The 23,227-nt window shown below is 38.0% G+C and overlaps 1 long non-coding RNA gene across 1 annotated transcript; it reads left to right on the top strand.

Moving 5' to 3' along the window:
- The first annotated feature begins 1,510 nt into the window (after window positions 1–1,510).
- On the top strand, window positions 1,511–3,197 carry LOC122422787. The gene is made up of 3 exons (XR_006263962.1): window positions 1,511–1,595; window positions 1,939–1,940; window positions 3,187–3,197. It is a non-coding gene; the product is annotated as an uncharacterized LOC122422787 (long non-coding RNA).
- Window positions 3,198–23,227: the final 20,030 nt, after the last annotated feature.

The raw sequence follows: 23,227 nt of genomic DNA, 5'->3' as shown, positions 1-23,227 counted from the left end.
TATGGTCTGCAGCACGCCAGGCCTCCCTGTCCATTACCAACTCCAGGAGTTTACACAAACTCATGCCCTTTGAGTTGGTGATGCCATCCAACCATCTCATCCTCTGTCGTCCCCTTCTCCTCCTGCCTTCAACATTTCCCATCATTAGGGTTTGTTCAAATGAGTCAATTCTTTGTATCAGGTGCCAACGTGTTGGAGTTTCAGCTTCAGCATCAGTCTTTCCAATGAACACCCAGGACTGATCTCCTTTAGGATGGACTGGTTGGATCTCGCAGTCCAAGGGACTGTCAAGAATCTTCTCCAACACCACAGTTCAAAGGTATCAATTCTTTGGTGCTCAGCTTTCTTTATGGTCAAACTCTCACACCCATATATGACCACTGGAAAAACATAACCTTGACTAGATGAACCTTTGTTGACAAAGTAATGTCTCTGCTTTTTAATATGCTGTCTAGGTTGGTCATAACTTTCCTTTCAAGGAGCAAGCATCTTTTAATTTCATGGCTGCAGTCACAATCTACAGTGATTTTGAAGCCCAGATAAGTAAATTCAGCCACTGTTTCCACTGTTTCCCCATTATTTGCCCTGAACCTCCTTGCTGCTGCTGCTGCTAAGTCGCTTCAGTCGTGTCCAGCTCTGCGCGACCCCATAGACGGCAGCCCACCAGGCTCCACTGTCCCTGGGATTGTCCAGGCCAGAATACTGGAGTGGGTTGCCATTTCCTTCTCCAATGCAAGAAAGTGAAAAGTGAAAGTGAAGTCACTCAGTCGTGTCCGACTCTTCGCGACCCCATGGACTGCAGCCTACCAGGCTCCTCTGCCCATGGGATTTTCCAGGCAAGAGTACTGGAATGGGGTGCCATTGCCTTCTCCCTGAACCTCCTTAGGAGACACTAAAACACAGTTCTGTCTCAGTCTCTTTGGGGTCTCTTTCCTGGTGTGCACAAGTATGTTTGAGTCCTTTGAGCACCTCTGGTAGGTACTCGGTTTGATTCCAAATGTGATTTCGCCCCTCCTACCATCTTTCTGGGGCTCCTCCTTTTCCCTTTGATGTGGGGTATCTCCTCAAAGTTGCTCCAGTCCTGTGCAGCCACCACCCCAGTGCCAGGAAGCTGCTGCTCCAGTGGATAGGATAGTCCTGTGTAAATTTTACCAACAGATAAGATGTGAATTCCTTTGCATGCACATTAGTGTTCTCTGAGCATGAGCAGAGTCCTACTTCTTGGCTTCAAAGTGTATAGTCTAGATGTGTGCACACCCCCAACTATTCCCTATGACCTTGAAGATTTGCCTAAAAGGGCTTTAATGTCTGATCGTGTACTAGTTATCTCTGTGGAGAAGAATGTATTCCTGTATAATAAAGATCAATTTGGAGTTGATACATATAGACTGTAGATACTACGTGCAAAACAGGTAACTAATGAGAACATACTATATAGTGCAGGGAACTCTCCTTAATGCACTATGGTAACCTGAATGAGGAGGAAGTCCAAAAAGGAGGGGGTATGTGTGTATGTATGGCTGTTCATTTTTACCTACAGTAGAAACTAAAACATTGAAAGCAACTATCACCCAATAAAAATTACTTTAAAAAAAGTAATTTATACCTTTTGCCCTAAAGTAAAGTATAAAAACACAATTAAAGTAAACCGTACCCAGGACACCATCAAGGCTTCACTTCTGATACCCCCTTTTATTTCTGAGAAGCAGAAGAAAAACCACCTCTCTGGTCTCCTAGGTATAGTTGATGATTTAGTACAATGTTGGGCTCTAAATGGATAAACGGAGGAAGGTATCTATGATGACTCGTTGGTTGTGAGAAGTGGCAGAATCAGTATAGGATGAGGGAATAGCAGAGTAGACTGCTCTGAGGTAGATTCTCCACAGAATAAGGCATGGATATTAAGTTTCTGAATTGATAAACTTTGAGACTCTGTAGTAGTGAATCTTAAGAGATGGGTTCAATCTAAGTCTAACAGGTTTTGTGTTCAACCCTAATTGAGTTCAGTGAATGCATCCACTGATCACTGATAATTTCTCAACAGAATTTCTCCTTGAAAATTCAGTTTTATACTGTCATATTTCAGAGACTTTTTGGAGTTTTCATGGTTATTCATATTAATTGCTACTTTATTCTGAAAGTAATAGTATACATAAACATTTTTAAAGACTTCTGGTTCTAGCAATGTATCATACAAATTTATCTGGAAAAGCTGCTTAATATAACATGGATACATTCTGGATAAAGTTTATCAAATGTATTTTTAAATGACTACTTGAACCTTCAAGAAAAGAAGGAAAAACCTAAGAATCTAAAATAAAGATAAGATCAAAATCCAGGTGGTTGATTACCTGCACTCATTCTAAGGTGATCCTGAAGGATTTCCAGTTTGACAACTAAGGGACTTGGTGGTTAACAACTTCCTAGGGAGATAGGAAAGGACCTTGCTTGGATGTACAAAGGGTAATGGGATGGAACCACGCCCCTGAAACACTAGGAATCAATCCACCACTGCCAAAGAGCGAGACTTCTCTATATCTCTACTTGGACTCCAGGTCAGAAAAAATACCTTAACTGTGAATTTGTAGCTAAAGGCCTAAACCTCAAATATGTTTGTATTTCAGGCAGAAAGTTGAGAAGTTAAGATGAAAACATATCCCAAGCCAAGAAACATTTGATAAAAGGAAATGTGAAGCTGCTTTAAAGGAAAGCAGGGTCAACTCAGTTCTTGGGGCATCTCCGCAGAGGAATTTTTATTTAATATTTGCTCAGAGATTTCTGCCTCAAGTATTAGTGAGTTGTGCCAACCATATTAATCCTCTGTCTCAGCACAAATGGAAAAGTGGATAGACCTAGTCTAAGATGGAAATTGCCATAGACAAATCTGCACGAAGACACCAAGATGTGGAAGAAAGACTCGAGCAAGATTTGGGAGATGCCAGAACTCCAAGGACAAGAGCTAAGCATTTGGATCTGCTTTTACTCTGGAGACATTGGTCTATCTTGAAAGGGGAGGATTATCCAAAAAGTTGGGGAGCAGTTTTGACAGTCCTATAGGCTACGGGTCAAATGTGACATCAAGACCCTGCCGAGTGCTGTATACTAATGGCCATTCTTCCTGTGAATTGAGATAGAGTGGCTGCACCCTAGGAAAAGGGTTAGCTAGGAGTACAAATAATCTAACAGAGACTTTAGTTCAGCTTCAGATGATCTCAGTTCTTGAACTGGATTATAGTTCTCTCAAAATGATTTTTCCTGGCAAGTGAAAAGCAAATTCTCTGTGGGGGAAAATAACATTATTCTGGGCCTGAAATTATTTCTACAATTTTTATATACATTATCCACCACTCAATCAAAACTAATCAGACACATCAAGAGATAAAACAAGCAATGGAGAAACAGACATAGAAGAAAACAGACTTATGGACATGGGGAGAGGAGAGGAGAGGAGAGGAGAGGGTGAGATGTATGGAAAGAGTAACATGGAAACTTACATTAGCATATGTAAAATAGAGAGCAAATGGGAATTTGCTGTATGGCTCAGGAAACTCAAACAGGGGCTCTGTATCAACCTAGAGGGGTGGGATGGGGAGGGAGATGGGAGGGAGGCTCAAAAGGGAGGGGATATCTCCCTTTTGTGGCTGATTCATGTTGAGGTTTGACAGAAAACAGCAAAATTCTGTAAAGCAATTATTCAATAAAAATGAATTATTTAAAAGAGAGAAATAAAAGTGTGATTCTAAATTATGACAAAAAATAGGGAGCTGAAACAGAACCCCAGGGGATCCCGATAATGGGGTTGTCAGAAAAAGATATTAAAATAATCATGCTTAATAAAATAGGCATAATAAAATACAAGCAACATTGAGATTTTCAGCAGATAATTAAGTATAATAAAAAAGAGAAATTCTATAACTGAGATATATAATAACAAAATTTAAGAGAGAACATGGTATCTTTAAACTGAATCCTTGATCTTTTCTCCAACACATGACTTCTTGGATTGTAAAATATCTGGGGTTATGGTAAATTCTGTCATCATTGTCATGCACATAATGTTTTGTGACTTGATCACAAGTACTTTATTATTATTATTTTTAAAAGTACGTGTCAAAATATACCATTAAATTATATTATATTGGATTTTCCTGGTGGTTCAGCTCATAAAGAATCCACCTGCCATGCATGAGACCTGGGTTGAGAAGATCTCCTGGAAAAAGGGACAGCTACTCACTCCAGTATTCTGGCCTGGAAAAATGCATAGACTGTATAGTGCATGTCATCACAGAGTCAGATATAACTGAGAGACTTGCACTTTCACTCTATGTTATATGTAAACTGATTGACTTTATTACACATGTGTATGTATGTATTATCATCTATCTTTCCATACCTTATATATATATGTCCCGGTTTTTCTCATCTTTTCATTGTGCTAGTTGGTATCTAAACAAGTTTTAAATTAGACTTGCATTATGAATAGATCCTCCATGAGTATTTTAATGAAAGGTTTGAAGTAAAAGTAGTATCTGATTGAATATCATAAATTCGAAAGACATCACTTGAGATATTATTTGATGACTCATCCTATCATCTAATTTCCAAAGATTGTTTTCCCTCTGTCATTGTTACATGCTGAAGTTTCCATGATAAACAAGAAAATATCCCTTCCCTCAAGGAATATGTACTGAAGGGAAGATGGTTAAGGAAATAGGCAATGAAAACTCAGTGTAGTTTTATGTTATCAGTTCAGTTCAGTCACTCAGACTTGTCTGACTCTTTGCAACCCCATGGACTGCAGCAAGCCAGGCTTCCCTGTCCATCACCAACTCCCGGAGCTTGCTTAAACTCATGTCTATCAAGTCGGTGATGCCATCCAACTATCTCATCTTCTGTTGTGCCCCTCTCCTCCTGCCTTCAATCTTTCCCAACATCAGGATCTTTCCAGTGAGTCAGTTCTTCCTATCTGGTGGCCAAATATTGGAGTTTCAGCTTCACTATCAGTCGTTTCAATGAATATTCAGGACTGATGTTCTTTAGGATTGACTGGTTTGATCTTGCAATCCAAGGGACTCTCAAGAGTCCTCTCCAACATCACAGTTCAAAAGCATCAAGTCTTCAGCACTCGGCTTTCTTTATAGTCCAACTTTCACATCCATACATGACTACTGGAAAAACCATAGCTTTGACCAGACAGACCTTTGTTGGCAAAGTAATGTCTCTGCTTTTTAACATGCTGTATAGGTTGGTATAAATAAATACAAAAGAAGGTCTTACAGAATGATATTTCACCATCTACAGGAAATGGGAAAGTCCTTTTGTATGAGATGCTTTTACCCTAAACCAAAAAGATCAATGTTGGAGGATTGGTAAAGAATAGCATCTCAAGTGAGAGTTACTAAAATCTGTAAAATTCTGTATAGATGGAGAAAGAATCTAAGGCACAAATACTTACATGCCAATATTTTGGGAAAGATAACAAATCTGCATATGATCATGATGAGTATTATCTGCATATTAATGAACCACTACTGGAAACATGGAACTAAGTATTCAAGACATTCAAAGATGCAAAATACTATAAATACTTTGTTTTCCAAAAATCCATCTAGCTGCAATATGGTAAAAAGATTGCTCTATTCTAACCTAGAAGCCAAGATATCATTTTTAGAAGTATTCCAGAGAAAATTTATAGGGCTCAAATATATTATTTATGGGATCCAGAGAAGGACATGCCTTCAAGAAATATTAAGTAGAGTAGATAGGACTTGGTAATTGGTTGGTGATAAAAGAGAATGAGAAAGATGTTTCAAGAATGAACACCAGTTCAACATAGGTAGATGTCACTGTGTTTGCAGAGATGTTGATTTCTGGAGGTGGAATCAAGTTTGGAGGAAAATCCCATAGGCCCAAGTCGAGTCACTTTGAATTTGAAATATCTGTAATTTGTTTAGGGGGTTTAAAAAATAGGAGACTTTGTGGTTTTGGATTTTGAAGAGATTTTTACAAAATTCAAATTTGTGTTTAATTAGCTCATAGATAACACTAAAGTAGTTGTAGCAGATAAGTACAACTCAAATAGTAATTTCAAATTATGGTGAAGACCTCTTCGTTGGTAATGAATGAATTTAGAAGTACCAACACTTCATTTTAAAAACATGAAATAAAACATTAAAACAATTTTTTTAAATTTAAAATTTTAAAAACATGAAATAAAATAGCACAGAATACAAAGTATTAGAAAGCTTGCACATAATTCAGGTAAATATTATTTTAAAAATAAATTTTTGCTTCAGTTAAATGCACACATATGTGTTAGGTTGCAAGATAAAATTTATTTTTATCAATAACTGTGAAAGTGAAAGTCACTCAGTTGTGACCAACTGTTTGCAACTCCGTGGACTATACAGCCCATGGAATTCTCCAGGCCAGAATACTGGAGTCGGGTAGTCTTTCCCTTCTCCAGGGGATCTTCCCAACCCAGGGATCCAACCCAGGTCTCCCAATATCTCCCACATTGCAAGCAGATTCTTTATCAACTGAGCCACAAGGAAAGTCCAAAAGTACTAGAGTGGGTAACCTATCCCTACTCCAGGGGATATTCCCCACCCAGGAATTGAACTGGGGTCTCCTGCATTGCAGGCGGATTCTTTACCAACTGAGCTAGCAGGCCACAGGCAAAAAAAAATTTAAGCCAGGGACACACAGAGAGTATATAGAATAAAAAGAGGGAGGCTTAGACTATGAGTGTAAGGGCTACAATATTTATAGGATCAGTAAGAGAGGAACCAGTGAAGGAAAGGAGAAGAAACAAGCAGGGATGTGAAGGTTATGTCTTCAAATCATACTACCATGGAGAATGTGGCAAACATTGCCACCTGTTGCTGAATTCTTAAGTGAGAGTATTCAAAAAAATTTGTTGGGTGTAGTAGTAAAGAGTAACCACTGGCTCTCCAATGTTTTTCTTCATATTCAAGAGAGAAATAAATGTGTGAGTCATAATTAACAGCCCTGACTCACTTGCCCTTGACTTCATCAAATCCAATTGATTTAATTTCCAAATATTTTGAAGATCTTTCCACTTTTCCCCATTTACATGACCAACATGCTAGTCCCAGCAGCCTCCAATATTTGTGTAATAACCTCTTTACAGTTCTCTTTCTGTGCAGTTTTATGTTTCTTAAGCTTTATCCAGGCTGCACCCAAAATAATCCTTTCAAGTCAAAATTCACCTCTTATTTACTCACCTCCCCTAGACTGATCCAGTGTTATAATTCTGGTACATTGCTTTTCATTCATTTTTGTAGTTTTTTTAAAATCATGTACATGACTATGATTATTCTCAGTATTTCAATTTTACAAAGTTGTAGAAATTATCCTCTGAAGAAATTTATATCCTACTTTTTTTTTCCACATGGAAGTTGCATGTTTTTTTTAATTTTTATTTATTTATTTAAAAATGATTTTTTCCCCCCTGGGGATGTTCCCTAACAAGGGATTGAACCAAACTTATCACTATGTACTGAAAATTTATTCCATGTTAGTATGTATTTTCCCAAAGCAAAAGATAAAGGATCCCATAATTTTGCATAATATTCATATCTACTTATTTAATTAATACACTATGACACCCTTATTTCCAATTTATCAATATTTACAAAATAATTATTGATACATGCTTGTATACATTTCTTTTACTGTATCTGATTATATATTTAGGAAAGAACACATAAATTCTATAATGGAAAGATTATTAATATAGAACCAAATCAATTAAGTATTTTTAAATTAATTAATTTGTTTTAATTGGAGGCTAATTACTTTACAACATTGTAGTGGTTTTTGCCATACATTGACATGAATCAGCCATGGGAGTACATGTGTCCCCCATCCTGAAACCCCCTCCCACCTCCCTCCCCATATCATCCCTCAGGGTCATCCCTGTGCACTGGCCCTGTAACCCTGTCTCATGCATTGAACCTGCACTGGTGATCAATTTCACATATGGTAATATACATGTTTCAGTGCTATTCTTTCAAATCATCCCACCCTCGTCTTCTCCCACAGAGTCCAAAAGTCTGTTCTTTAGAACTGTATCTCTTTTGCCGTATCACATATAGGATCATCATTACCATCTTTCTAAATTCCATATATATGTGTTAATATACTGTATTGGTGTTATTCTTTCTGACTTACTTCAATCTGTATAATAGGCTCTAATTTCATCCATCTCATTGAAGCTGATTCAAATGTGTTCTTTTTAATAGCTGAGTAATATTCCATTGTGTATATGTACCACAACTTTCCTATCCATTTGTCTGCCAGTGGACATCGAGGCTGCTTCCGTGTCCTAGCTATTGTAAACAGTGCTTCAGTGAACACTGGGGTACACGTGTCTCTTTCAATTCTGGTTTCCTTGGTGTGTATGCCCAATAGTGGGGTTGCTGTGTTATATGTCAGTTCTATTTCCAGTTTTTTAAGGAATCTCCACATTGTTCTCCATAGTGGCTCTACTAGTTTGCATTCCCACCAACAGTGTAAGAGGGTTCCCTTTTCTCCACACCCTCTCCAGCATTTATTGTTTGTAGACTTTTTGATATCAGCCATTCTGACTGGGGTAAGATGGTACTTCACTGTGGTTTTGATTTGCATTTCTCTGATAATGAGTGATTTGAGCATCTTTTCATGTGTTTGTTAGCCATCTCTATGTCTTCTTTGGAGAAATGTCTGTTTAGTTCTTTGGTCCATTTTTTGATTGGGTCATTTATTTTTCTGGAATTGAGCTGCAGGAGTTGCTTGTATATTTTTGAGATTAATCCTTTGTCTGTTGCTTTGTTTGCTATTATTTTCTCCCATTCTGAAGGCTATCTTCTCACCTTGTTTATTGTTTCCTTCACTGTGCAAAAGCTTTCAAGTTTAATTAGGTCCCATTTGCTTACTTTTGCTTTTATTTCCATTATTCTGGGAGGTGGGTCATACAGGATCCTGCTGTGATTTATGTTAGAGAGTGTTTTGCCTATGCTTCCCTCTAGGAATTTCATAGTTTCTAGTTTCACATTTAAATCTTTAATCCATTTTGAGTTTATTTTTGTGTATGGTGTTAGAAAGTGTTCTAAATTCATTCTTTTACAAGTGATGGACCAGTTTTCTCAGCACCACTTGTTAAAAAGATTGTCTTTTCACCATTGTATATTCTTGCTCCTTTGCCAAAGATAAGGTCTCCATAGGTGCGTGGATTTATCTCTGGACTTTCTATTTTGTTCCATTGATCTATATTTCTGTCTTTGTGCCAGTACCATACTGTCTTGATGACTGTATCTTTGTAGAATAGTCTGAAATCAGGCAGGTTGATTCCTCCAGTTCCATTCTTCTTTCTCAAGATTGCTTTGGCTATTCGAGGTTCTTTGTATTTCCATACAGATTGTGAAATGATTTGTTCTAGTTATGTGAAAAATACCATTGGTGCTTGATAGGGACTGCATTGAATCTACAGATTGCTTTCGGTAGTATGTTCATTTTCACTGTGTTGATTCTTCTGATCCATGATCATGGTATATTTCTCCATCTATTTGTGTCCTCTTTGATTTCTTTCATCAGTGTTTTACAGTTTTCTGTATATAGGTCTTTTGTTTCTTTAGGTAGATTATTCCTAAGTATTTTATTCTTTTCATTGCAACGGTGAATGGAATTGTTTCCTTAATTTTTCTTTCTGTTTTCTCATTGTTAGTGTATAGGAATGCCAGGGATTTCTGTATATTAATTTTATATCCTGAAGCTTTACTATATTCATTGATTAGCTCTAGTAATTTTCTGGTGCTGCCTTAGGGTTTTCTATGTAGAGGACCATGTCATCTGAAATCAGTGAGAGTTTTATTTCTTCTTTTCTAATCTGGATTCTTTTTATCTCTTTTTCTTCTCTGATTGTTGTGGCTAAAACTTCCAAAACTCTGTGGAATTGTAGTGGTGAGAGTGGGTAACTTTGTCTTGTTCCTGACTTTAGGGGAAATGCTTTCAAATTTTCATCTTTGAGGATAATGTTTGCTGTGGGTTTATAATATATGGCTTTTAATATGTTGAGGTATGTTCCTTCTTTGCCTGCTTTCTGGAAGGTTTTTTTTTTTTTATCATAAATGAATATTGAATTTGGCAAAGGCTTCTCTGCATCTATTGAGACAGTCATATGTGTTTTTTTTTTTTAAATCTTTCAATTTGTTAATGTGGTGTATCACATTGATTAATTTGCAGATATTGAAGAATCCTTGCATCCCTGGGATAAAGCCCACTTGGTCATGATGTATGATTTTTTCGAATATGTTGTTGCACTCTATTTGCTAGAATTTTGTTGAGGATTTTTGCATCCATGTTCATCAATTATATTAGCCTGTAATTTTCTTTTCTTGTGGCATCTTTGTCTAGTTTTGGTATTTGGGTGATGTTGGGTGGCCTCGTAGAATGAGTTTGGCACTTTACCTCCCTCTGCAATTTTCTGGAAGAGTTTGAGTAGGATAGGTGTTAACTCGTCTCTAAATTTTTGTTAGAATTCATCTGTGAAGCCATCTAATACTGGGATTTTTTGTTGGAAGATGTTTGATTACAGTTTCGATTTCTGTGCTTGTGAATGGGTCTGTTAAGATTTTCTATTTTTTCCTTGTTCAGTTTTGGAAGGTTATAGATTTCTAAGAATTTGTCCATTTCTTCCAAGTTGTCCATTTTATTAGCATATAGTTGCTGATAGTAGTTTCTTATGATCCTTTGTATTTCTGTGTTGTCTGTTGTGATTTTTCCATTTTTGTTTCCAAGTTTGGTGATTTGATTCTTCTCCCTTTTTTTATTGATGAGTCTGGCTACTGGTTTGTCTACTTTATTTATCTTCTCAAAGAACCACCTTTTAGTTTTGTTGATTTTTGCTATTTTTTTGCTACTTTTTTTTTTTTTTTGCTACCTTTGTTTCTTTTTCATTTATTTCTGCTCTAATTTTTATGATTTCTTTCCTCTCCTAACTCTGGGGTTATTCAATTCTTCTTTTTCTAGTTGCTTTAGGTGTAAAGTTAGTTTATTTATTTGATTTTTCTCTTGTTTCTTGAGGTGAGCTTGTATTGCTATGAACCTTTTCCTTAGCACTGCTTTTCCTAAATCTCATAGGATTGGGGTTGTCATGTTTTCATTTTCATTTATTTCTATGCATGTATTTATTTATTTTTTTATTTCTTTTGTGATTTGTTGGTTATTCAGAATCATGTTGCTTAGCCTCCATAGGTTTGTATTTTTAATAGTTTTTTCCCCCTGTAGTTGACAACTAATCTTTCCACATTGTGATCAGAAAAGATGCTTGAAATGATTTCAATTTTTTTTGAATTTACCAAGGCTAGATTTATGGCCCAGGATGTGATCTATCCTGAAGAATGTTCCATGTGCACTTGAGAAAAATGTGAAATTCATTGTTTTGGGGTGGAATGTCCTATAGATATCAATTAGGTTTAACTGGTCCATTGTATTATTTAAAATTTGTGTTTCCTGGCTAATTTTCTGTTTGGTTGATCTATCCATAGGTGTGAGCGGGGTATTAAAGACTCCCACTATTACTTCATTATTGTTAATTTTCCTTTCACACTTGTTAGCATTTGCTTTACATATTGTAGTGCTCCTATGTTGGGTGCATATATATTTATAATTGTTATATCTTCTTCTTGGACTGATCCTTTGATTATTATGTAGTGTCCATCTTTGTCTCTTTTCACAGCCTTTGTTTTAAAGTCTATTTTATCTGATATGAATATTGCTACTCCTGCTTTCTTTTGGTCTCTATTTGCATGGAATATCTTTTTCCAGCCCTTCACTTTCAGTCTGTATGGGTCCCTTGTTTCGAGGTGGGTCTCTGGTAGACAACATATGTAGGGGTCTTGTTTTTGTATACATTCAGCCAGTATTTATCTTTTGGTTGGGTCATTCAACCCATTTATAGTTAAGGTAATTATTGATAAGTATGGTCCCATTGCCATTTACTTTGTTGTTTTGGGTTCGACTTTATACAACCTTTCTGTGTTTCCTGTCTAGAGAAGATCCTTTAGCATTTGTTGAAGAGCTGGTTTGGTGTTGCTGAATTCTCTCAACTTTTGCTTGTCTGTAAAGTTTCTGATTTCTCCTTCATATTTGAATGAGATCCTTGCTGGGTAGAGTAATCTGGGTTTAGGTATTATCTTTCATCACTCTAAGTATGTCCTGCCATTCCCTTCTGGCCTGAAGAGTTTCTCTTGAAAGATCAGCTATAATCCTTATGGGAATCCCCTTGTGTGTTATTTGTTACTTTTCCCTTGCTGCTTTTAATATTTGCTCTTTGTACTTGATCTTCATTAATTTGATTAATATCTTGGGGTGTCTTGGGGTGTTTCACCTTGGATTTACCCAGAGAGTTTGAGACTCTCGTTTTCTTGGAGTTGGGTGGCTATTTCTTTTCCCATTTTAGGGAAGTTTTCAATTATTATCTCCTCAAGTATTTTCTCATGGCCTTTCTTTTTGTCTTCTTCTTCTGGGACTCCTATGATTCGAATGTTGGGGCAGTTAACATTGTCCCAGAAGTCTCTGAGGTTGTCCTCATTTCTTTTAATTCTTTTTACTTTTTTCATCTCTGCTTTATTCATTCCCACCATTCTATCTTCCACCTCACTTATCCTTTCTTCTTCCTCAGTTATTCTACTGTTTGTTCCCTCCAGAGTGCTTTTGATCTCAGTTATTGCATTATTCATTATTGATTTACTCTTCTTTATTTCCTCTAGGTCCTTGTTAAACATTTCTTGCATCTTCTCAATCCTTGTCTCTAGTCTATTTATCTGTAGCTCCATTCTGTTTTCAAGATTTTGGACCATTTTTACTATCATTATTCTGAATTCTTTTTCAGGTAAACTCCGTATCTCTTCCTCTTTTGTTTGTTTTGGTGGGCATTTATCATGTTCCTTTACCTGCTGAATATTCCTCTGACATTTCAGTTTGCTTAGATTGCTGTGTTTGGGGTGGCCTTTCTGTAAGCTGTTCCTCTTTATTGTGGAGGTTCCACCCTATGGGTGGGGTTGGACTAGTGGCTTGTCAATGTTTCCTCGTTAGGAAAGCCTGTGTCTGTGTTCTGGTTGGTGGAGCTTGATCTCTTCTCATGGGGGTGCAATGAAGTGTCCAGTAGTGAGTTTTGGGGTGTCTCTGGGTTTGACATGACTTTGGGCAGCCTGTCTTTTAATGCTCAGGGCTGTGTTCCTGCATTGCTTGAGAATTAGTGTGGTACATCTTGCTCTGGGACTTATTGGATCTTAGTGGAGCTTGGTTTCAGTGTAAGTATGGAGGCTTTTGGATGAGCTCTTGTAGATTAATGTTCCCTGGAGTCAGGAGGTTTCTGGTGTTGTTAAGTTTGGATTTAAGCCTCCTGACTCTGGCTTTCAGTCTTATTCTTACCATCACCTCAAGACTTCTCCATCCATACAGCACAGATAATGAAACATCTAGGTTAATGGTGAAAAAACTCCACAGTGAGGAGCACCCAGAGAGGTTCACAGAGTTACATAGAGAAGAGAAGTGGGAGGAAGGAGATAGAGGTGACCAGGAGGAGAGGAAGGGAAGTCAAAAGGGGAGAGACCATTCTAGCCAGTAATCAGTTCCCTAAGTGTTTCCCACAGCCCAGAACACCCAAAGAGATTCACAGAGTTAAGTAGAGAAGAGAAGGGGGAGGGAGGAGACAGAGGTGACCTGGGGGGCAAAAGGGAGGGTCAAAAGGGGAAAGAGCAATCAAGCCAGTAATCATACCCCTAAGTGAAAATGGGTATTGAGGATTAGATATTTAAAGGTACAAAATTGATAACAAATACCAAAAAACAAAGATTAAGAATCTAGAGATGTTAGACTCTCAAAAATACAATATTAAAAATACAAAACAAAATCAATCACAAAAATTTATATATATATATATATATATATATAAGAAATATGCTTTAAAAATAGGGTCTTTTTTTCAAGGTAATAGTAGGTTAGAAAAATGAAAATTAAAGGAGTAATATAAAACTTAAAAGTAAAAAAGTAAAAAGATTAAAAAATGATAATAGTAAAACTATATCTAGGAATTTCTCTGGAATTGTTGAGGGCAGTGTGGGATCAGTTCAGTTTCAGATAGTTCCTTGTTCCAAATCATACTTCTTCTCAAGGTCTATTGGCCCCTCCAATGCTTAGTCAATGTTAACTATAGGGCTTTAATCTGTTGTACCTGTCACTTCCAGAGCGGGTCCATCTTCTTTGTTTATTTTGGCTTCCTCTGTTTGTAAGTCTCTTCAGTGTCTACTTTCCACCCTGACACAAGGGGCCAAAGAGGGTCACTTATTTAGGCTCACTTGTTCAGTTGTGTTGTGGAGAGGGAGGGAGACTGCAAACAAATGTCACTGGCGTGTGTGGGGAGTGCTCACAGTGTATAGACCACATTGGGTGTGCCCAGCTCATGGTGCATGTGTTTTCCTGGTCTACACTGCTAAGGCTCCTGGTTGCTCTGCAGGGTACTGTCCAAAGTGGGCCCTGCGTCTTGTGCAGTTCCCAGGTCTAAGCTGCTCAGGTTCAGGTTCTTGGGTAGTTTGCAAAGGCACAGACTCAGTTGGGCGTGCATTTTGTGCCCTTCCCAGGTCCGAGGAGCTTAGGCGATCAGATGCTTGGCAAGCGCACCGTCCAAGGTGGGCCATGCATCTTAATCACCTCCCTGGTCCCAGCCGTTTGGTGTTCCAGGTGCGCCATGAGAGCACTGTATCAGGTGTGACATGTGTCTCCTCTGGGGAGCTGATCTCTGGCTGTGACACTCCTGGCAGATGTCAACTGTCCAGGATCCCAGGAGGACGTGGTTAGCAACGGGGAGCCTGCTCACAGTTTGGTAGAGGATGCCAGTCCCTGGGGCTGAGATTGCTCCTTGCCTTCTGGCTCTGGCTGTCACCTCCCTGCCTCTCTGCCTCCCAGTGGTCCACAGCTGGCTAGCTCTCCTTTGGTGTTTGCTCAATCCTTTGTTCTGTGAGTGGGCCAGGCTGTGCCTTAGGTTAGAGCTTTTCGTGGAAAAGTTCTCTCTCTCTCTCTCTTTTTTTCTCTCTTTGGCTATCCCACAGTTTGGGTTGCTATCTCATGTTAGCTCTTTAGATTGCCCTAAAGGCATTCAGGCTGTGTCACTCTGTCCAGACCCCCTCTTGCTGGTGGTAAATGTGCGCATCTGGACTACTTTTCCACTGGGAGTTGTGGTTATGTGCATATTCTGGGGGTTGTTGTTTGTTTTTTCTCCTGCTTATTTTGCCCTCTGAGATTCCAAAACTCCCACAGACCCACCAGTGAGAGGGTTTCCTGCTGTTTTGAAACTTCTCTGCTTTCACGACTCCCTCCCCAAGATGGGTCTCCATCCCCAACTCTTTTGTCTCTCTTTTTATCTTCATATTTTGTCCAACCTCCTTTCAAAGAGAATGGGCTGCCTTTCTGTGTGCCTGGTGTCCTCTGCCAGGGTTCAGAAGTTTGTTTTGTGGAAGTTGCTCAGCATTCAAATGATCCTTTGATGAATTTGAGGTGGAGAAAGTGGTCTCCCCGTCCTATTCCTCTGCCATCTTAGGACTGCCTCCCCCAACTAAAATATTTTTACATAGTATAAGAACATAATTATATTTTTAAAAGTATAAAGTTCTTCATTGAAAATTATATATATTTATACTCCCACCAATGCTGCATGTTTACCTCTGCACTATTTATTATCTCCTCTGTACTTTTGAACATCTTGCTTATTGTAGTTTTCTTTTCTTTAGTCTTACTTTTTTACCTGATTATTTTTAAATTTTAAAATAATTTAAAAGATTTTTAAATTTCATGGCAAATAAAAGGGGGTAAACAATGGAAACAGTGGCAAACTATTTTGGGGGCTCCAAAGTCATTGCAGATGGAGACAGCAGCCATGAAATTAAAACACACTTGCTCTTTGGGGGACGAGAACAAGATGGTGGAGGAGTAGGTGAGAGAGACTATATCTCTCTCCAAAGATATGTCAGGAATACACTTTCAGACACAGAAGTGCTTGCAGAATACCAGCTGAGAGTGGACAGGAGTACCTGACCAGTGGAAAAGAATATATAGAACCATGCAGAACTCGGTAGGATGAAGGAACTAGGGGGAAAGTTAGAAGGAACTAGGAGGTTAGTAGGCCTGGACTTGCCCTCAGTGGGTGGGGGAACTGAAGCAGGGGTCTGATACTCACATTGGAGCAATTGTCTGAGTCAGAGGGGTAGCGTTTAAGGCTTAGAATGAAACAGCTGATCTGTGGAAGCCTAAATGGAATGAAAATCAGACATTCCTTGCCAAAGCCATATATACCCCAGATAGGGATGCAGGTCCCCTAGAAGGTGCAGTGGCTAGGAGATGGAGCATAGGGATTTGAAGCAACCCCAAGGTGAGGGTTGCTGTTGACTGTGGAGAGATGGACCAAGAGGATGTGAGGGAGGAGATAGTGGTGGAAAATACCTGTGGAGGAAAGCCAGCCAGCCATGGAAGCAAGGTGATACTGCGAGTCATGGTTTGGGGTGGGCCATCACCATAACCTCTCTCTCCAGCTGGCCCATTTGGTGCCTGACGCAATGAACTACAGAGCAGGGCCCAAGCCAGGCCCCTCTATGTGCCTCAAATGCTGAGCAACAAAGATCCCAGGCAAGGGAGCCCTCTAAGTGCCTAAATGCATGGAGCTACAGAATGGAATAGCCAAAGAGGCTTTCTGATCTCTAGCTACCAAAATCTCAAAAAAAGACTCTGATAGGGCCATGACTCCAGTGGCTGAGGCAGTCTGTGTCCCTGCACACTTGGCACTGCCAGGGTCTCTGCAACTCAAGCAGCTGTGCCATCTTCACACTCAACTCTCACCGGGACAGAGATGCCACAGGCAAAAAAAAAAAAAAAAAAAAAAAATCTTGTGTCTATGCACACGGAGTCACTTTGGTCGTGTCCAGCTCTTTGTGAACCTGTGGCTGTGGCCTGCCAGGCTTCACTCTCAGTAGGGCTCTCCAGGCAAGAATACTGTAGTGTATTGGTCAATACTGGTTGTCAGACTCTTCTAGAGCACTATATTTCCTGCTGCTCTGGCCAGCAAGCCCCTTGAGCACCTGGTGCTGCCAGAACCCCTGTGACCCAAGCAGCTGCACCACTTGCATACCTAGCCCTCACTGGGGCAGACCTGGGTCCTCCAGGGCATCCTCAGGAACAAACCCCAGGGGACGACCAACATCCGAAGGTGGAAATAAAAACATAATTGAAACCCAGAGGCAGTGTGGCTAAAAAAGAAGACTGAAAACCTTCTCACCAGCTATACAAGCTGAAGATTAAATCCACATGATCAACTAGGCAGACCCTGTCTATGGAATATATAAAAGGATATTGAGAGCCCTCACAAAAGAAAACAGTTCTGAAAGCTGTGGACATTGGAAGCAGCAACACTCAGGAATAGGACCAGATTAGAACCTGAGCTGCCCCCACAGCTGGTCCAGAGACCAGAACAGTGCTGGGGGGCATCCTAGGGAGGTGAGGTGGACTGTGACTCCCAGTGAAGGAAGGGACTCTGACAGCAGTGACTCAAGAAAAACATTTATTATTCTTATGGTTTGACTTGTTCTGTAGTTTCTTTTGGATTCCTCCACCCCCCCACCCCCGCTGTAGTTGTCACTTTTTTTTAATTCAAGAATATAAATACTTTTATTCATAGTATTTTGCAATCCACACAACATTTAACATCAGTTTTTTTCTTTGGGGCTGCACCACCAGTCCTTAAGGTGAATAGTACATTCTACAGATGCTGAAACTGGCCAGTAGGGGTGCTCTTTGCACCAAGCTAGGTGTCTCTGACCATGAGACAGTCCAGGTAATTCTTTTTTTTTTTCCTTTATTTTTATTAGTTGAAGGCTAATTACTTCACAACATTGCAGTGGGTTTTGTCATACATTGACATGAATCAGCCATGGAGTTACATGTATTCCCCATTCCGATCCCCCTTCCCACCTCCCTCTCCGCCCGATTCCTCTGGGTCTTCCCAGTGCACCAGGCCCGAGCACTTGTCTCATGCATTCCACCTGGGCTGGTGATCTGTTTCACCATAGATAATATACATGCTGTTCTCTTGAAACATCCCACCTTCGCCTTCTCCCACGGAGTCCAAAAGTCTGTTCTGTACATCTGTGTCTCTTTTTATGTTTTGCATATAGGGTTATCATTATCATCTTTCTAAATTCCATATATATGTGTTAGTATGCTGTAATGGTCTTTATCTTTCTGGCTTACTTCACTCTGTATAATGGGCTCCAGTTTCATCCATCTCATTAGAACTGATTCAAATGAATTCTTTTTAACAGCTGAGTAATATTCCATGGTGTATATGTACCACAGCTTCCTTATCCATTCGTCTGCTGATGGGCATCTAGGTTGCTTCCATGTCCTGGCTATTATAAACAGTGCTGTGATGAACATTGGGGTGCACGTGTCTCTTTCAGATCTGGTTTCCTTGGTGTGTATGCCCAGGAGTGGGATTGCTGGGTCATATGGCAGTTCTATTTCCAGTTTTTTAAGAAATCTCCACACTGTTGTCACTTTTATTAGCACTATGAAAACTAATTAAGCTTTTGATTAATTAATTTTAATTAATTAATTAATTGAGATTTTAATTAAGTTTTTTAAAAATCAATCACACTTTTCATCGTTGTTATAAACCTCTGCCTCTATGTTAGTCTTTTGCAGTTCTGTGGAGTTTTCCTTTCTTCTTCTTTTTTTTAACATTTTAATTAAAAAGATTTTAAGCTTATTATAATTTTTCTACATTTATTCCTTAGTTTCATTTCCCTACTATTCTTTCCCCTTTGCAGTTAATCTTTAATATATATAGATCTTCTTTATATACCTCTATTTAACTTTGTATGTCTATTCTTTCTTTTCTTTCTTTCCTTTCCTCTCACCATATTTGTTAGTTTCATTTTAATTGCCTTATTTCCCACTTGGCACCTTGCTTTAGTTTTCTTTTCCACTTTATACTTAGTTACTTTTATCCTGGTAGATATAATTTTTGGTCTCCTTTGTTAGCCTGGTAAATCAATAGTACTTTATTTTTGTTGGACTGTTTTGATTTTGCTTATGGGTATATATGTATATGTGTATATTCCATTATTTTGATTATTATTTGCCTGATTTTGTAACTGCCATTTGCCTGGGGTTCATCTTTGGTTTCTCTTTTTTGGGTATTTGTTTCATTTATTTTTTTTTTTGGGGGGGGTATTTGTTTTAATCTCACCTAATGCCATAACAAGACACGTGTGGAATCTTCATTCCTGGCCAGAGATCAAGCCCTGATCCTTTAGAGTCGGAACACTGACTCCAAGACCTGAGACCACCAGAGAACTCCTAACTCTAGGGAGTATCAAATAGTGAGAACTCTACAAAGGAAACCACTTGAATAAAAGACCCAACATCAACAAACCATAGTAGGACACTGTGTTCAGGATGCCTCATCCAAACAACAAGCAAAACAAAAATACAAACTCAATCATCAGGAGGCAGGATTACCCCCTCACTCAGTCCTGCTCATCAGAGGGGAAAAAAAAATTCAGCACAAATCTCACCCTATATGAAGCTTATACAAACCACTGAACCAACCTTATGAGGGCAGGAACCAAGAGGAAGAAAAAACTCAACCTGAGGCCTTGGAAAAGTAGACCTCAAACACAGTAAACTTTACAAAAAATGAAAAAGCAGAGAAAATGGCACAAATTAAGGAACAAAGTAGAAACATAGAAGCCCAAATAAATGAAGGGGAAATAGGCAAACTACCTGAAAAAGAATTCTGAATAATCATAGTCAGATGATCAAAACCCTTGAAAACAGAATGAAGAAATGCAGTAATCAATTAACAAAGACCTAGAAAAATGAAAGAATAAGCATACAGAGACAAACAACACAGTTACTGAAATTAAAAATACTCTGGAAGGAATCAATAGCAGAATATCTGAAGCAGAAGAATGGATCAGTGAACTGGAAGATAAAATGGTGGAAATAACTGCTGAAGAGCAGAATAAAGTAAAAAGAATGAAAAGAACTGAGGATAGGTTCAGAGACTTCTTGGACAATATTAAATACACAAACATTTGAATTATCAGGGTCCTATAAGAAGAAGAGAAAAAGAAAGGGTATGAGAAAATTTTTGAAGAGGTTATAATTGAAAAATTCACCAACGTGGAAAAGGAAATAGTCAAGAGCAAGAGGTGCAAAGAGTCCCATACAGGATAAAACCAGGGAGAAACATGCCAAGACACAAACAAAGATTAAACACAAAGAAAGAATATTAATAGCCGAAGGGAAAAGCAACAAGTAACATACAAGGGAAACTCCATATATTTAACAGCTGATCTTTCAGCAGAAACTCTGCAGGCTGGAAGGGAATGGCAGTATATATTTAAAGTACTGACAGGGAAAAATCTACAACCAAGAAATTCTACCCAGCAAGGATCTCATTCAAAATTGATGGAGAAATAAAAAGATTTTCAGAGAAGCACAAAAACTAACCTCAAACAATTAAGAAAATGGCAATAGGAACAAATATATCAATAATTATTTTAAATGTAAATGGATTAAATGTGTCAACCAAAAGACATAGACTGGCTGAATGGATAGAAAAACACGACCCTTATATATGCTGTCTACAAAAATTATACTTCAGATCTAAAGACACTTATAGACTGAAAGTGAGAAAATGGAAAAATATACTCCTTGCAAGTGGAAAGCAAAATAAAGCTGTGGTAGCAATCCTCATATCAGAAAATGTAGACCTTAAAATAAAGAATATTACAAGAGATAAGGAAGGAACCTCATAATGATCAAGGGATCAATCCAAGAGAAAGACATAACAATTGTAAATATCTAGGCACCCAACATAAGAGCATTCAATACATAAGACAAACACTAACAGACATAAAAGGAGAAATTGACAGTAACTCAATAGTAGAAGACTTTAACACGCTACTTACACCAATGGACAGATCTTCAGAACAGAAAATTAATAGGGAACCACAAGTCTTAAATGATACATTAGATGAGATGGATCTTATTGATATCTTAAGGACATTCCATCCAAATGCAGAATTCACCTTCATCTCAAGTACACATGGAACATTATCCAGGATAGTCCACATCTTGGGTCACAAATCAAACCTCAGTAAATTTAAGAAAATTGAAATTGTATTAGGCATCATTTCCAACCACAATGCCATGAGACAAGGTATCAATAAAAAGAAAAAAAAAACTGCAAAAACCACAAACACATGGAGATTAAACAATACATTTCTAAATAACAAGCAGGTTACTGAAGAAATCAAAAGGAAAAAAAAAATTCTAGAAGCAAAAGAGAATGAATACATGACAACTCAAAACCTATGGGATGCCACAAAAGCATTTCTAAGAGAGAAGTTTATAGCAATACAATCCTACCTCAAGAAACAAGAAAAACATCAAATAGACAGCCTAACTTTACACCTAAAACAACTGGAAAAAGAAGAACAAAAAGACCCCAAAATTAGCAGAAGGAAGGAAATCATAATAACCAGAGCAGAAATAAGTGAAAAAGAAATGAAAGAAACAATAGTGAAGTTTAAGAACCTAAAAGCTGGTTCTTTGAGAGGATACACAAAATTGACAAAGCTTTAGCCAGGCTCATCAAGAAAAAAGGAGAGAAGAATCAAATAAACACAATTAGTTATGAAACTGGAGAGGTTACAACAAACAAGGCAGAAATAGAAAGGATTATAACAGACTATTATGAACAACTATATGGTAATAAAATGGAGAACTTGGAAGAAATGGACAGATTATTAGAAAAGTTCAATCTTCCAAGACTGAACCAGGAAGAAATAAAAATTATGAACAACCCAATTACAAGCAGTGAAATCCAAACTGTGATAAAAAACAAACAAGCAAACAAACAAAAAAGAAACTCCCCAGAACAAAAGCCCAGGACCAGATGGCTTCACAGGTAAATTCTATCAAACATTTAGAGAAGAGCTAACGCCTATCCTTTTAAAACTCTCTCAAAAAATTGCAGAGGAAGGAACACTTACAAACTCATTCTATGAAGCCACCATTACCATAGTACCGAAATTAGACAAAGACTACACAAAAAAAGGAAAAGTACAAGTCAATACCATGATGGATATAGATGCAAAAATCCTCAATAAAATTTTAGCAAACAGAATTCAGCAACACATCAAAAAGTTCATACACCATGATCAAGTTAGGCTTATTCCAGAGATGTAAGAACTCTTCAATATATGCAAATTATTCAATGTAATACACAATGTGAACAAATTGAAAGATAAAAACCATATGATAACCTCAATTGATGCAGAAAAAGCTCTTGACAAAATTCAACACCCGTTTATGATTAAAACTTTTCAAAAAATGGGCATAGAAGGAACCTAGCTTAACATAGTAGAGGCCATATATGATAAGCCCACAGCAAACATTATTCTCAAAGGTGAAAAACTGAAAACACTTCTCCTAAGGTCAGGAACAAGACAATGGTGTCCACTTTCAACACTATTAATCAACATAGTTTGGAAGTCCTAACTATAGCAATCAGAGAAGAAAAAGAAATAAAAGAAATCCAGATTGGAAAAGAAGAAGCAAAGCTCTCACTTTTTGCATGATACTATACGTAGAAAACCTTAAAGATACTATCAGAAAATTACTAGAGCTAATCAGTAAATTTAGCAAAGTCAGACAATACAAAATCAATACACAGAAATCACTTGTATTCATATATACTAACAATGAAAAATCAGAAAGAGAAGTTAAGGAATCAATCTCAGTCACCATTGCAACAGAAAGAATAAAATATCTAGGAATAAGCTTACTTAAGGAGACAAAAAACCGTACACAGAAAATTACAATACACTAATGAAAGAAATCAAAGGTGACAGAAACAGATGGAGAGATATTCCATGCTCTTGGGTAGGAAAAACAAATATTGTGAAAAAGATTATACTACCAAATGCAATCTACAGGTTCAATGTGATCCCTAATATTTTATCAATGGCACTTTCCAGAACAAGAACAAAATATTTCACAATTCATATGGAAACACAAAAGACCCCAAGTAGCCAAAGCAGTTTTCAGAAAGAAGAATGGACCCTGGAGGAATCAACCTTCCAAACTTCAGATTATACTGCAA

Source organism: Cervus canadensis, chromosome 20 (genome assembly GCF_019320065.1).
Source record: "Cervus canadensis isolate Bull #8, Minnesota chromosome 20, ASM1932006v1, whole genome shotgun sequence".
Classification (NCBI taxonomy): Eukaryota; Metazoa; Chordata; class Mammalia; order Artiodactyla; family Cervidae; genus Cervus; species Cervus canadensis.
This window is presented reverse-complemented; position numbering and strand designations above follow the sequence as displayed.